This window comes from Salvelinus sp. IW2-2015, unplaced genomic scaffold, assembly GCF_002910315.2.
Source record: "Salvelinus sp. IW2-2015 unplaced genomic scaffold, ASM291031v2 Un_scaffold1429, whole genome shotgun sequence".
NCBI lineage: Eukaryota > Metazoa > Chordata > Actinopteri > Salmoniformes > Salmonidae > Salvelinus > Salvelinus sp. IW2-2015.
The window spans coordinates 13715-25065 of NW_019942903.1; the positions used below are offsets into that span (position 1 = coordinate 13715).

General features: G+C 43.8%; 1 pseudogene; it reads left to right on the forward strand.

Moving 5' to 3' along the window:
• Positions 1–6884: 6884 nt before the first annotated feature.
• Positions 6885–11351, forward strand: part of LOC112070808 (calcium uptake protein 3, mitochondrial-like) — a 32211-nt pseudogene continuing 27744 nt past the window's right edge.

Below are 11351 nucleotides of genomic sequence, written 5' to 3' on the forward strand. Positions count from 1 at the left end.
TATCATAGGTACACTTCAACTGTAAGAGACGGAATCTAAAACAAAAATCCAGAAAATCACATTGTATGATTTTTAAGTAATTAATTTGCAATTTATTGCATGACATAAGTATTTGATACATCAGAAAAGCAGAACTTAATATTTGGTACAGAAACCTTTTTTTTTATTTTTTTTATTTTTTTTTTACAGAAACTGTTTTAAACAAATCAAAAAATATTTTATATTTGAGATTCTTCAAATATCCACCCTTTGCCTTGCTGACAGCTTTGCACAGTCTTGGCATTTTCTCAACCAGCTTCACCTGGAATTATTTTCCAACAGTCAAGTGCTGAGCACTTGTTGGCTGCTTTTCCTTCACTGTGCGGTCCGACTCATCCCGAACCATCTCAATTTGCTTGAGGTCGGGTGATTGTGGAGGCCAGGTCATCTGATGCAGCACTCCATCACTCTATTTCATGGTAAAATAGCCCTTACACAACCTGGAGGTGTGTTGGGTCATTGTCCTGTCGGAAAATAAATATTAGTCCCACTAAGCGCAAACCAGATGGGGTGGTGTATCACTGCAGAATGCTGTGGTACCCATGCTGGTTAAGTGTGCCTTTAATTCAAAATAAATCACAGACAGTGTCACCAGCAAAGCACCATCACTCCTCCTCCTCCATGCTTCACGGTAGGAACCGCAAATGCGGAGATCCTCCGTTCCCCTACTCTGCGTCTGTCACGCCCTGACCTTAGTTATCTATGTTTTCTTTATTATTTTGGTTAGGTCAGGGTATGACGAGGGTGGATATGCTTGTTTTTGTATTGTCTAGGGTTTTTTGTATATCTAGGGTTTTTTGGTATGTCTAGGTAATGTAGGTTTATGGTGGCCTGAATTGGTTCCCAATCTGAGGCATCTGTTTATCGTTGTCTCTGATTGGGGATCATATTTAGGTTGCCATTTTCCCTTTTGGTTTGGTGGGCTCTTGTCTATATGTAGTTGCCTGTTAACACTCTTTGTTTCACGGTTTGTTTTGTTGTTTTGTTCGTTTTGTTCAGTGTTCATTCTTAAAATAAAGAGAATGTATGCATACCACGCAGCGCCTTGGTCTCCTCCTTTTGACGGCCGTGACAGCGTCTCACAAAGACACAGCGGTTGGAACCAAAAATCGCAAATTTGGATTCATCAGACCAAAGGATAGATTTCCACCGGTCTAATGTCCATTGCTCGTGTTTCTTGGCCCAAGCAAGTCTCTTCTTCTTATTGGTGTCCTTTAGCAGTGGTTTCTTTGCAGCAATTCGACCATGAAGGCCTGATTCACGTAGTCTCCTCTGAACAGTTGATGTTGAGATGTGTCTGTTACTTGAACTCTGTAAAGCACTTATTTGGGCTGAAATTTGGCTGGTAACTCTAATGAACTTATCCTCTGCAGCAGAGGTAACTCTGGGTCTTCCTTTCCTGTGGCAGTCCTCATGAGATCCAGTTTCATCATAGCGCTTGATGGTTTTTGCGACTGCACTTGAAAAAACTTTCAAAGCTATTGAAATTTTCCAGATTTACTAACCTTCATGTCCTAAAGGTATGATGGACTGTCATTTCTCTTTGCTTATTTGAGCTGTTCTTGCCATACTATGGACTTGGTCTTTTACCAAATAGGGCTAACTACAAATGAACTTTTAACAAGGCACACCTGTTAATTGAAATGTATTCCAGGTGACTACCTCATGAAGCTGGTTGAGAGTGTGCCAAGCTGTCATCAAGGCAAAAAAAGAATCTTAGAATCTCAAATATATTGATTTGTTTAACACTTTTTTTGGTTACTACATGTGTTATTTCATAGTTTTGATGTCTTCACAATTATTCTACAATGTAGAAATCAGTAAAAATAAAGAAAAACCCTTGAAAGAGTAGGTGTGTCCTAACTTTTGACTGGTGCTGTATATATATTACACTTGCAAAGTCCTTTCCCTCTCAGTCCTCCTAAGACTGTTGGAAATCAAAAAATATTTTTTATTGTGACACAAACAAGAAATATTACAAAAAAACTGAAAACGTGAGAGTGCAGAACTATTCACCCCCCAAAGTCAATACTTTGTAGAGCCACCTTTTTCAGCAAATACAGCTGCAAGTCTCTTGGGGTATGTCTCTATAAGCTTGGCACATCTAGCCACAGGGATTTTTGCCCATTCTTCAAGGCAAAACTGCTCCAGCTCCTTCAAGTTGGATGGGTTCTGCTGGTGTACCGCAATCTTTAAGTCATACCACAGATTCTCAATTGGATTGAGGTCTGGGCTTTGACTAGGCCATTCCAAGACATTTAAATGTTTCCCCTTAAACCACTCGAGTGTTGCTTTAGCAGTATGCTTAGAGTCATTGTCCTGCTGGAAGGTGAACCTTCGTCCCAGTCTCAAATCTCATGAAGACTGAAACAGGTTTCCCTAAAGAATTTCCCTGTATTTAGCACCATCCATCATTCCTTCAATTCTGACCAGTTTCCCAGTCCCTGCCGATGAAAAACATACCCACAGCATGATCCTGCCACCACCATGCTTCACTGTGGGGATGGTGTCCTCGGGGTGATGGAAGGTGGTGGGTTTGCGCCAGACATAGCATTTTCCTTGATGGCCAAAAAGCAAAATTATTGTCTAATCTAACCAGAGTACCTTCTTCCATATGTTTGGGGAGTCTCCTACATGCCTTTTGGCAAACACCAAACGTGTTTGCTCTTTTTTTTCTTTACGCAATGGCTTTTTTTCTGGCCACTCTTCCGTTAAGCCCAGCTCTGTGGAGTGTACGGCTTAAAGTGGTCCAATCTTTGCTGTGGAGCTTTGCAGCTCCTTCAGGGTTATCTTTGGTCTCTTTGTTGCCTCTCTGATTAATGCCTTCCTTGCCTGGTCTGTGAGTTTTGGTGGGCGGTCCTCTGTTGGCAGGTTTGTTGTGGTGCCATATTCTTTYGATTTTTTAATAATGGATTTTATGGTGCTCCGTGGGATGTTCAAAGTTACAGATATCTTTTTAGAACCCAACCCTGATCTGTACTTCTCCACAACTTTGTCCCTGACCTGTTTGGAGAGCTCCTTGGTCTTCATGGTGCTGCTTGCTTGGTGGTACCCCTTGCTTGGTGGTGTTGCAGACTCTGGGGCCTTTCCGAACAGGTGTATATATACTGAGATCATGTGACAGATCATGTGACACTTAGATTGCACACAGGTAATTGGTTGCACCAGATCTTATTTAGGTGCTTCATAGCAAAGGGTGTGATGCACGCACCACTTATCCGCACCACTTTCCCCGTATTTTGTTTTTAAACAAGTATTTTTTTTCATTTCACTTCACCACCATTTAAATTCCAGGTTGTAATGTCACAAAATAGGAAAAACGCCAAGGGGGGTGAGTACTTTTGCAAGGCACTGTAGTTAGTACACTGTACAATGAAACAATCCCCAGGAAGCTAGTGTGTTGAGGGTGGTTAGCATTTTTTATTTTAACCTTTATTTAACGAGGCATGTCAGTTAAGAACAAATTCTTATTTTCAATGACAGCCTAGGAACAGTGGGTTAACTGCCTTGTTCAGGGGCAGAACGACAGATTCTTACCTTTGTCAGCTTGGTGATTCGATCTCGCAACCTTTCGGTTACTAGCCCAACGCTCTAACCACTAGGCTACCTGCCGCCCCATTTACTGGTAGATACTGTATCATAACTTAAAACATCTTTCCTACCTACAGGGTACCGATGTCATTCTTCTGTGAGCTGTTCCATGCGACAACCAATTGAGAGCTCTTGTTGCCTGCAGATGATATTCCTCTGAAACTCGCATGTGAAAATATTTCACGTGTTTTGCGATTGTGTAAAAAAAAAAAGACTGTTACAATTTTCCCTTCTCCTTTTTACTAATAGTGAGCGCACAACTTTCCAATAATTTCCCACACTCTTCCCTACTAGCAAGACAAGGAAATTGGGACAGAGTTTGAGGATATTTTTCAATGAAAGTAAAGGAGAGTAATGTTATGAGTAATGTAGGAATCCCAGGTTTCAATAAGTGATATATTTTCAAGAAAGGAGTGTCTATACTGTATGTGGCYTGGCGAAGCACTTTTATGACTGAAGGAAACTGATAATTATGAGTGTTTTACTCCACCAGTCAAGGCCGAGTAAAAACGTATCCTGCCAAGACAACACCGAGACACTCAATATGTGTCTGGAGACTCTCGGTCTCAAGTACTACAACACATACAAAGTTCTCCCTCGCCCTCCATTTGGCAAATCTGACTGTAACTCTTTCCTCCTGATTCCTGCTTACAAGCAAAAAACTCGAACAGGAAGTACAAGTAACACACAAAATATGAAAGTGGTCTGACGAAGCGGATGGTAAGCTACAGGACTGTTTCGCTAGCAATGAGTGGAATATGATCCGGGATTCATCCGATGGCATTGAGGTGTTTACCACATCAGTCACCGGCTTCATACATTTAAAAAACAAAAAGTTGTTGTTTTAAGTTTATTTACTTGGCAATCAGTTAGAAGCAACTTCTTCACGAGTCACCAACCCTGATCGGTACAGCACCCCAACTCACCCCCACTGATTAGCACAGCTAAGCATAGCGTCACCAAGTAACTTGTTAGCATCTAAATATCAATTAAATCACAAAGTCCAAGACACCAGATGAAAGATACAGGCTCTTGTGCAATAACCACCATTTCAGATTTTTAAATGTTTTACAGGAAACAGAATATGTAAATCTATTAGCTAACCACGTTAGCGGAGGACACGATATTTTTACCAGCAGATTCGCTAGGCGCCCACGTCCAGTTCACAATGCACAACAGATATGATTATAAATCGTTAAAGGAATTTGGGGGTTCCCTTACTATGAGGCTGATCATTTTCATCAAATGTTGATCAAAAGTGTCCTTTGTCAAGATGAGTCGTTGTTCCGTTCACGAATTCATTCCTTGACCCACTCCATTTAGCACAGTACGATCGAAGTGCACGAATTTCTTCAAACGTAAATAACAATCGAAACCGGTACACCGAAAAACTCCGAAAAATTCAAATAATCTGATTAAACTATATTAAAAAAACATACATTACGATGAATGGTCACAATGGTATACAAACAAATTCGACACGGAGATAGTTTGCCATACATAACGCCAGCAAAACAGTACACCAACGCCACGCTCAAAATCGAACATCAGATATCCGGAAGTTGTACGGTCACGCCAAAGAAATGGGTCCTATTTATCACGTCAAGTCACCAGATAAACAAAGAATTTCTCCTCTACGTCCTCTTGACAACCAGAGGACGCGAATGAGGTGTGTTTCTGGTCATTAGGGGGGCACGACACATAATATAGGCAGAGCTTTGAAGCCAGCATATACACATCTTGATTTTATGTTTCTTGGTCATGAAAGTGCTGTTGAATGACTTCGGTATCAACTCAGAAGACAAAATTGGAAACGGTTTTAGAAACTGGATTGTTTTCTTTCCCAATGGATATGAATATTATAGCACATAGTAGAGAATAATTGAATAAGAGAGCCAGTTACAATCTGTAAGCAAATTATGCTAATTGCGAAAATATTACCCCTGTAATTCTCAAGAGTTATTAAGAACAAATTCTTATTTACAATGACGGCCTACCAATAACACACCAGTAATACACCGGCCAAACCCGGATGACGCTGGGCCAATTGTGTGGCTCCCTATGGTCTCCCAATCACGGCCGGTTGTTGATTACAGCCTGGATTCGACCATACGTACATATCCTAACCAGAAGCCCTGGATTACAGGTCAATATCCACACTGACCTAAAGGCTAGAGATGCCGCTTTCAAGAAGCGGGACACTAATCCAGACACTCATAACAAATCTTGCTTCGACCCTCGACGAACCATCAAACAGGACTAAGATCGAATCCTACTAACCGTCTCTAACGCTCGTCAGATGTGACGGGCTTGCAAATGATCACCAAACTACAAAGGTAAACCCTGCCGAGAGCTGCCCAGGGACACGAGCCTACCAGACGAGCTAAATGCCTCCATGCTCGCTTCGAGGCAAGCAATACTGAACCATGCGTGAGAGCACCAGCTGTTCTGGACGGCTGTGGCATCACGCTCTCCGTAGCCGGTGTGTAAGAACTTTAAACAGGTTAACATTCCCAAGGTCGCCAGGCCAGACGGATTACCAGGACGCGTACTCAGAGCGCTGACCAACTGAAAAAGTGTTTTTCACTGACATTTTGTTGCACTGACTCTCTTGCACTGGTTCTATGCACCACACACACACCACCACACACACACACCACACACACACACACACACACACACACACACACACACACACACACACACACACACCACACACACACACCACCACACACACCACACACACACCACACACACCACACACACACACACACACACACACACACACACACACACACACACACACACACACACACACACACACACACACACACCCACTCTCTCTCTCTCTCTGCTGCTACTCTGTTTATTATCTATCCAGCCTAGTCACTTCCTGTCCTCCCTGTTCATCCACGACTCCAACACCGTCATTAAGGTTGTTGACGACACGACGGTGGTAGGCCTGATCACCGACAATGATGAGACAGCCTATAGGGAGACGGTCAATGACCTGGCAGTGTGGTGCCATGACAACAACCTCTCTTTCAATGTCAGCAAGACAAAAGAGCTGATCGTGGACTACAGGAAACGGATGGCCGAGCACACCCCCATCCACATCAACGAGGCTGTAGTGAGCGGGGGGAAAACTTCAAGTTCATCGTGTCCAAATCACACAGGAATTATCCACACACACCAACACAGTCATGAAGAAGGCACRACAATGCCTCTTCCCCCTCAGGCTGAAAAGATTCGGCATGGGCCCTCAGATCCTCAAAAAATTCTACAGCTGCACCATCGAGAGCATCTTGACTGGCTGCATCATCGCTTGGTATGGCAACTGCTTGGCATCTGACCACAAGGCGCCACAGAGGGTTGTGTGTACGACATAACTGGTGCCGAGCTCCCTGCCATCCAGGACCTTCATACCAGGCGGTGTCAGAGGAAGGCCATAAAAATTGTCAAAGACTCCAGCCACCCAAGTCATAGATTGTTCTCTCTGCTACCGCACAGCAAGTGGTACCGAAGCACCAAGTCTGGAACCAACAGGACCCTGAACAGCTTCTACCTCCAATCCATAAGACTGCTAAATAGTTAGTTAAATAGTTAGTTAAATAGTTAACCAATAGTTACCCGGACTATCTGCATTGACCCGTTTTGCACTAACCTTTTTGACTCATCACATACAGCTGCTAGTGTTTATTATCTATCATGTTGCCTAGTTACTTTATCCCTATCTATATGTACATATCTACCTCAATTACCTCGTACATTGACTCTGTACTGGTACCCTGTGTATATAGCCAAGTTATCATTGACTCAGTATTGGTACCCTGTGTATATAGCCAAGTTATAGTTACTCATTGTGTATTTATTCCTCGTGTTTACWCCTGTTGTTTACGAAGCATGTAAMAAATACATTTTTATTGTTATTTTAATGTCTTGGGCTGCTGGAGTCTTYGGCAATTTTTTCAGGCTTTTTTTTTCAGGCACCGCCTGGTGTGTACATCCTGGATGGGAAAACGCCCCCAGTGACACCCTGGGCCTTCCGGTCGCTGGCCGTTACACCAGGCGGTGATACAACTGGTCAGGATGCTTTCAATACTGTAAAAGTTCTCAAATCAAATCAAATCAAAATGTTCTGGATGATCTGAGGGGCCAAATTGTTTCAGCGTCCTGTTTTTAATAAGGTACAAAGTTGAGAGATGGACTGGAGAAATGTAACCACTCTCAAATTCAAAAGCGAGAGCATTGATATTAAGTTAGTTTTACATGTTTCATGTTTTCAGGCCATACAGGATGACAGAATTCTARTTTTAACAATGTTTTGAAGCCATACAGTGTTTTATTTACATTTACTTTGTTTACAAAACATCGGAGTAAAACAAGCTTATATATTTGGGGTTCTGACAACAGTTGAACTTAAACTATAGATTGTTAATTTATAAGTCCAAAATGGAAGTTTAAAACTAAGGATTGTAGCTTTAAACGGTTGTTTTTCAGATGCTCCCCGTCTCTCTCCGTCTGACTTGTTGTTATTGAGCCTGTCTTGAATTGTTTCAGTGTTTCTTATTGTTTTAAGTGTGGTGATGATGAGGATGATGAAGGATGAAGGCAGGCCCTTCGGGCTGGTTGGACGAGGTTGTGTAGTAATTTAATATGAGACTAAGTTTACGTCATTTTTTTTTTATAGTCTAATCTCTGCTTGTTGGTTTATGAATTATTACACAAGATAGATTATCACACGCACGCACGCGCACACACACACACACACACACACACACACACACACACACACACACACACAGACACCCACACACACACACCACCACACACACACACACACACACACACACACACACACACACGCACACACGCACGCACACACATCTCTTCCACACTCACGCGACACACACACACACACGGCGCACACACACACACACCCACACACACACACGCACACATACCACACCGCACAACACCGCACACCGCGCACACACACACACACACACACGCACACTCACACACGCACACACACGCGCGCACACACCACACGCACACACACACCCACACACACACCACGCGCCACACACGCCGCACGCACACGCGTTCACACACACGTTCACGCACACGCGACATCATTCACACACGACACACGCATTCACACACACAGCACACACACAACATTCTGCGCACACACACACACACACACACACCGTATCTCTGGTTCTTTGTGATGTGCTTGTTGAAGGCGATTGTTTGCCAGGAATGTTGTCTTGGAGTAAGCCAAATGTCCAACTTTTTTTCCCAATTGAAAACACATAACACACACCACACACACACACACACACCTAATATATATAGTGGCACGATGGATAACACTTTAAATCATAAACCTGTAAATACAGTACATTGATATAATTACAGTACATCTTATATATACATTATATTATTTTACATTTTACACACACACACAGGGTCCTGAGAGCATAGAGGGGAGAGGCGAGAGAGAAAGAGGGAGAGGGATTATGAGAGAGCGTGAGAGGCATAGAGGGGAGGAGAGAGAGGAGAGAGGGGGAGAAGCGCGAGAGGGGAGAGGGAGAGGAGATGGAGGGAGAGGGATAGGAGGGAGAGAGGGAGGAATACGGAAGATGGAGATATTTTAAAGGGCGGAAAGAGATGAGAGGGAGAGTGTTAGTAGGGCGGAAGAGGAGGCGCGAGAGGATGTAGACTGGGGAGATCCGGAGATAGCAGGTGGGGAGGGGTGAGGAGGGATGTGGGAAGGATGAGAAGGGAGAGGGAATATTTGGTGAGCAGGAGGAGAGGGAGAGGTGGCAGATGAGATTGAGAGGGAGAAGGAGTAGATGCGAGAGGGGAGAGGGAGAGGATAGAGGGGGGAGAGGAGATGAAAGGAGAGGGGAAGGGGGAGAGAGGAGAGCGCGGCGAGGGGAGGAAGGGGAGCAGAGGAGAGCAGGGGGGGAGAGGAGGGAAGGAGAGGTAAGGGGAGGGGGATAGAGGCGGGAGAGTAAGGGGAGAGGGGGGAGACAAGAGAGACAAGAGAAGTAAAAAAAGGTAAATCACGGAAAATGCATTCTAACAGTAGTTCCATTGCAAGTAGACTGAGTTTGGATGGAGTGCAGATAGCTCGTAAGTTCCATGAGGATCAGATGTAGCTTGTTCAATCCCAGTGTGTAGGCAGCATTGTATTTTTATTTTAAACCCTTTGCCCAAACCTTAACCATTCGGAAGTGAATTAGAATGGTTAACCCATAAAACTATGTAAATTGTAATCCTTTTTGCGAGAAACTTGCCAAAGAGTTTGGCATTGTAGATAAAACATGGATAAACGTCTAAATTTGGCCTCGAGGACTTTGAGAGCTTGTACAAAAGTAGTGCACGTTGCAGGAAACTATGGGTGCCATCGTTGAGGTGATATTATCCCACGTGAAGAGGTCTGATTTCACAGAGTCATATTCCTGTACATGTGTGTGGGAGAATAGAAAGTTGACTTCTGATTGACATGAATGATAAAGCCCAAGCTGTGACGATGGGGGATTCCCTTGAAAGTAGAAGAGGCTGACTCTGCGATCCCAACGTCTCTCCCTCCTAGTTACATGCCGTGGACCACCACACACACCACCACCCAAGACACCACCCAATCGTCTGTGTGTGAGACACTTGGCAGAGAGGGGCACAACGCTAAAATAAGAAGAAGAAACCCAACGACAGGAGTTTCCTCACTACGTATACAACGACACGAAGTTTTCCTCCACGACGGTTACAACGACAGGAAGTTTCCTCACACGGTTTACATAAACGGACAGGAAGTTTTCCGCATCTACGGTAACACGCAGAGAGAGTTATACCTCACACGGATTACAGACACAGGAAAGTTTCACTCACTAGGTTAAAACGACAGGAAAGCTTTCCGCACTACGGTTACCAACGACAGGAAGTTTCCTCACACGGTTTACAACGACAGAAGTTTCCCTCACACGGGCTATACAATGTACAGGAAGTTTCCTCACACGGTGACAACGACAGGACAAGTTCCCTCACGACGGTTACAACGACAGGGAAGTTTCCTCACCGACGGTACAACGACAGGAAGTTTCCTTCCCCAACTTTTTACCGGTTACAACGACAGGAAGTTTCCTCACTTACGTTTACAACGACAGGCAAGTTTCACCCACTCACGGTGTAACAACGAACAGGAAGTTCCTCTCTCACACGGTTACAACGACAGGAAGTTTTCCTCACTACGGTATACAACGACAGGAAGTTTGCCTCACTACGTTACAACGACAGGAAGTTTCCCACACGGTTACAACGACAGGAAGGTTTCCTCACACGCGTTACAAGCGGACAGGAAGTTTCTCACTATCAGGAGTACAACAACAGGAAGTTCCTCACTACGGTTACAACGACAGGAAGTTGCCCCACTACGGCTTACCAAACGACAGGAGTTTCTCACCGGTTACAACGACAGGAAAAGTTTCCTCACTTACGCTATACAGACGACAGGAAGTTTCCTTCCAACGGTTACAACGACAGGAAGCTTTCCTCAACACGGTTACAACGACAGGAAGTTTCCTCACATTCGGTCACAACGAACAGACTCTTTCAAAACTAACTATTTGACAATCATTAAAAATACTTTATCGTACTTTGATTGAGCTTGTCTGGCTATTGCTACTAAATATGAATTATCCCAAAGCTGTCAA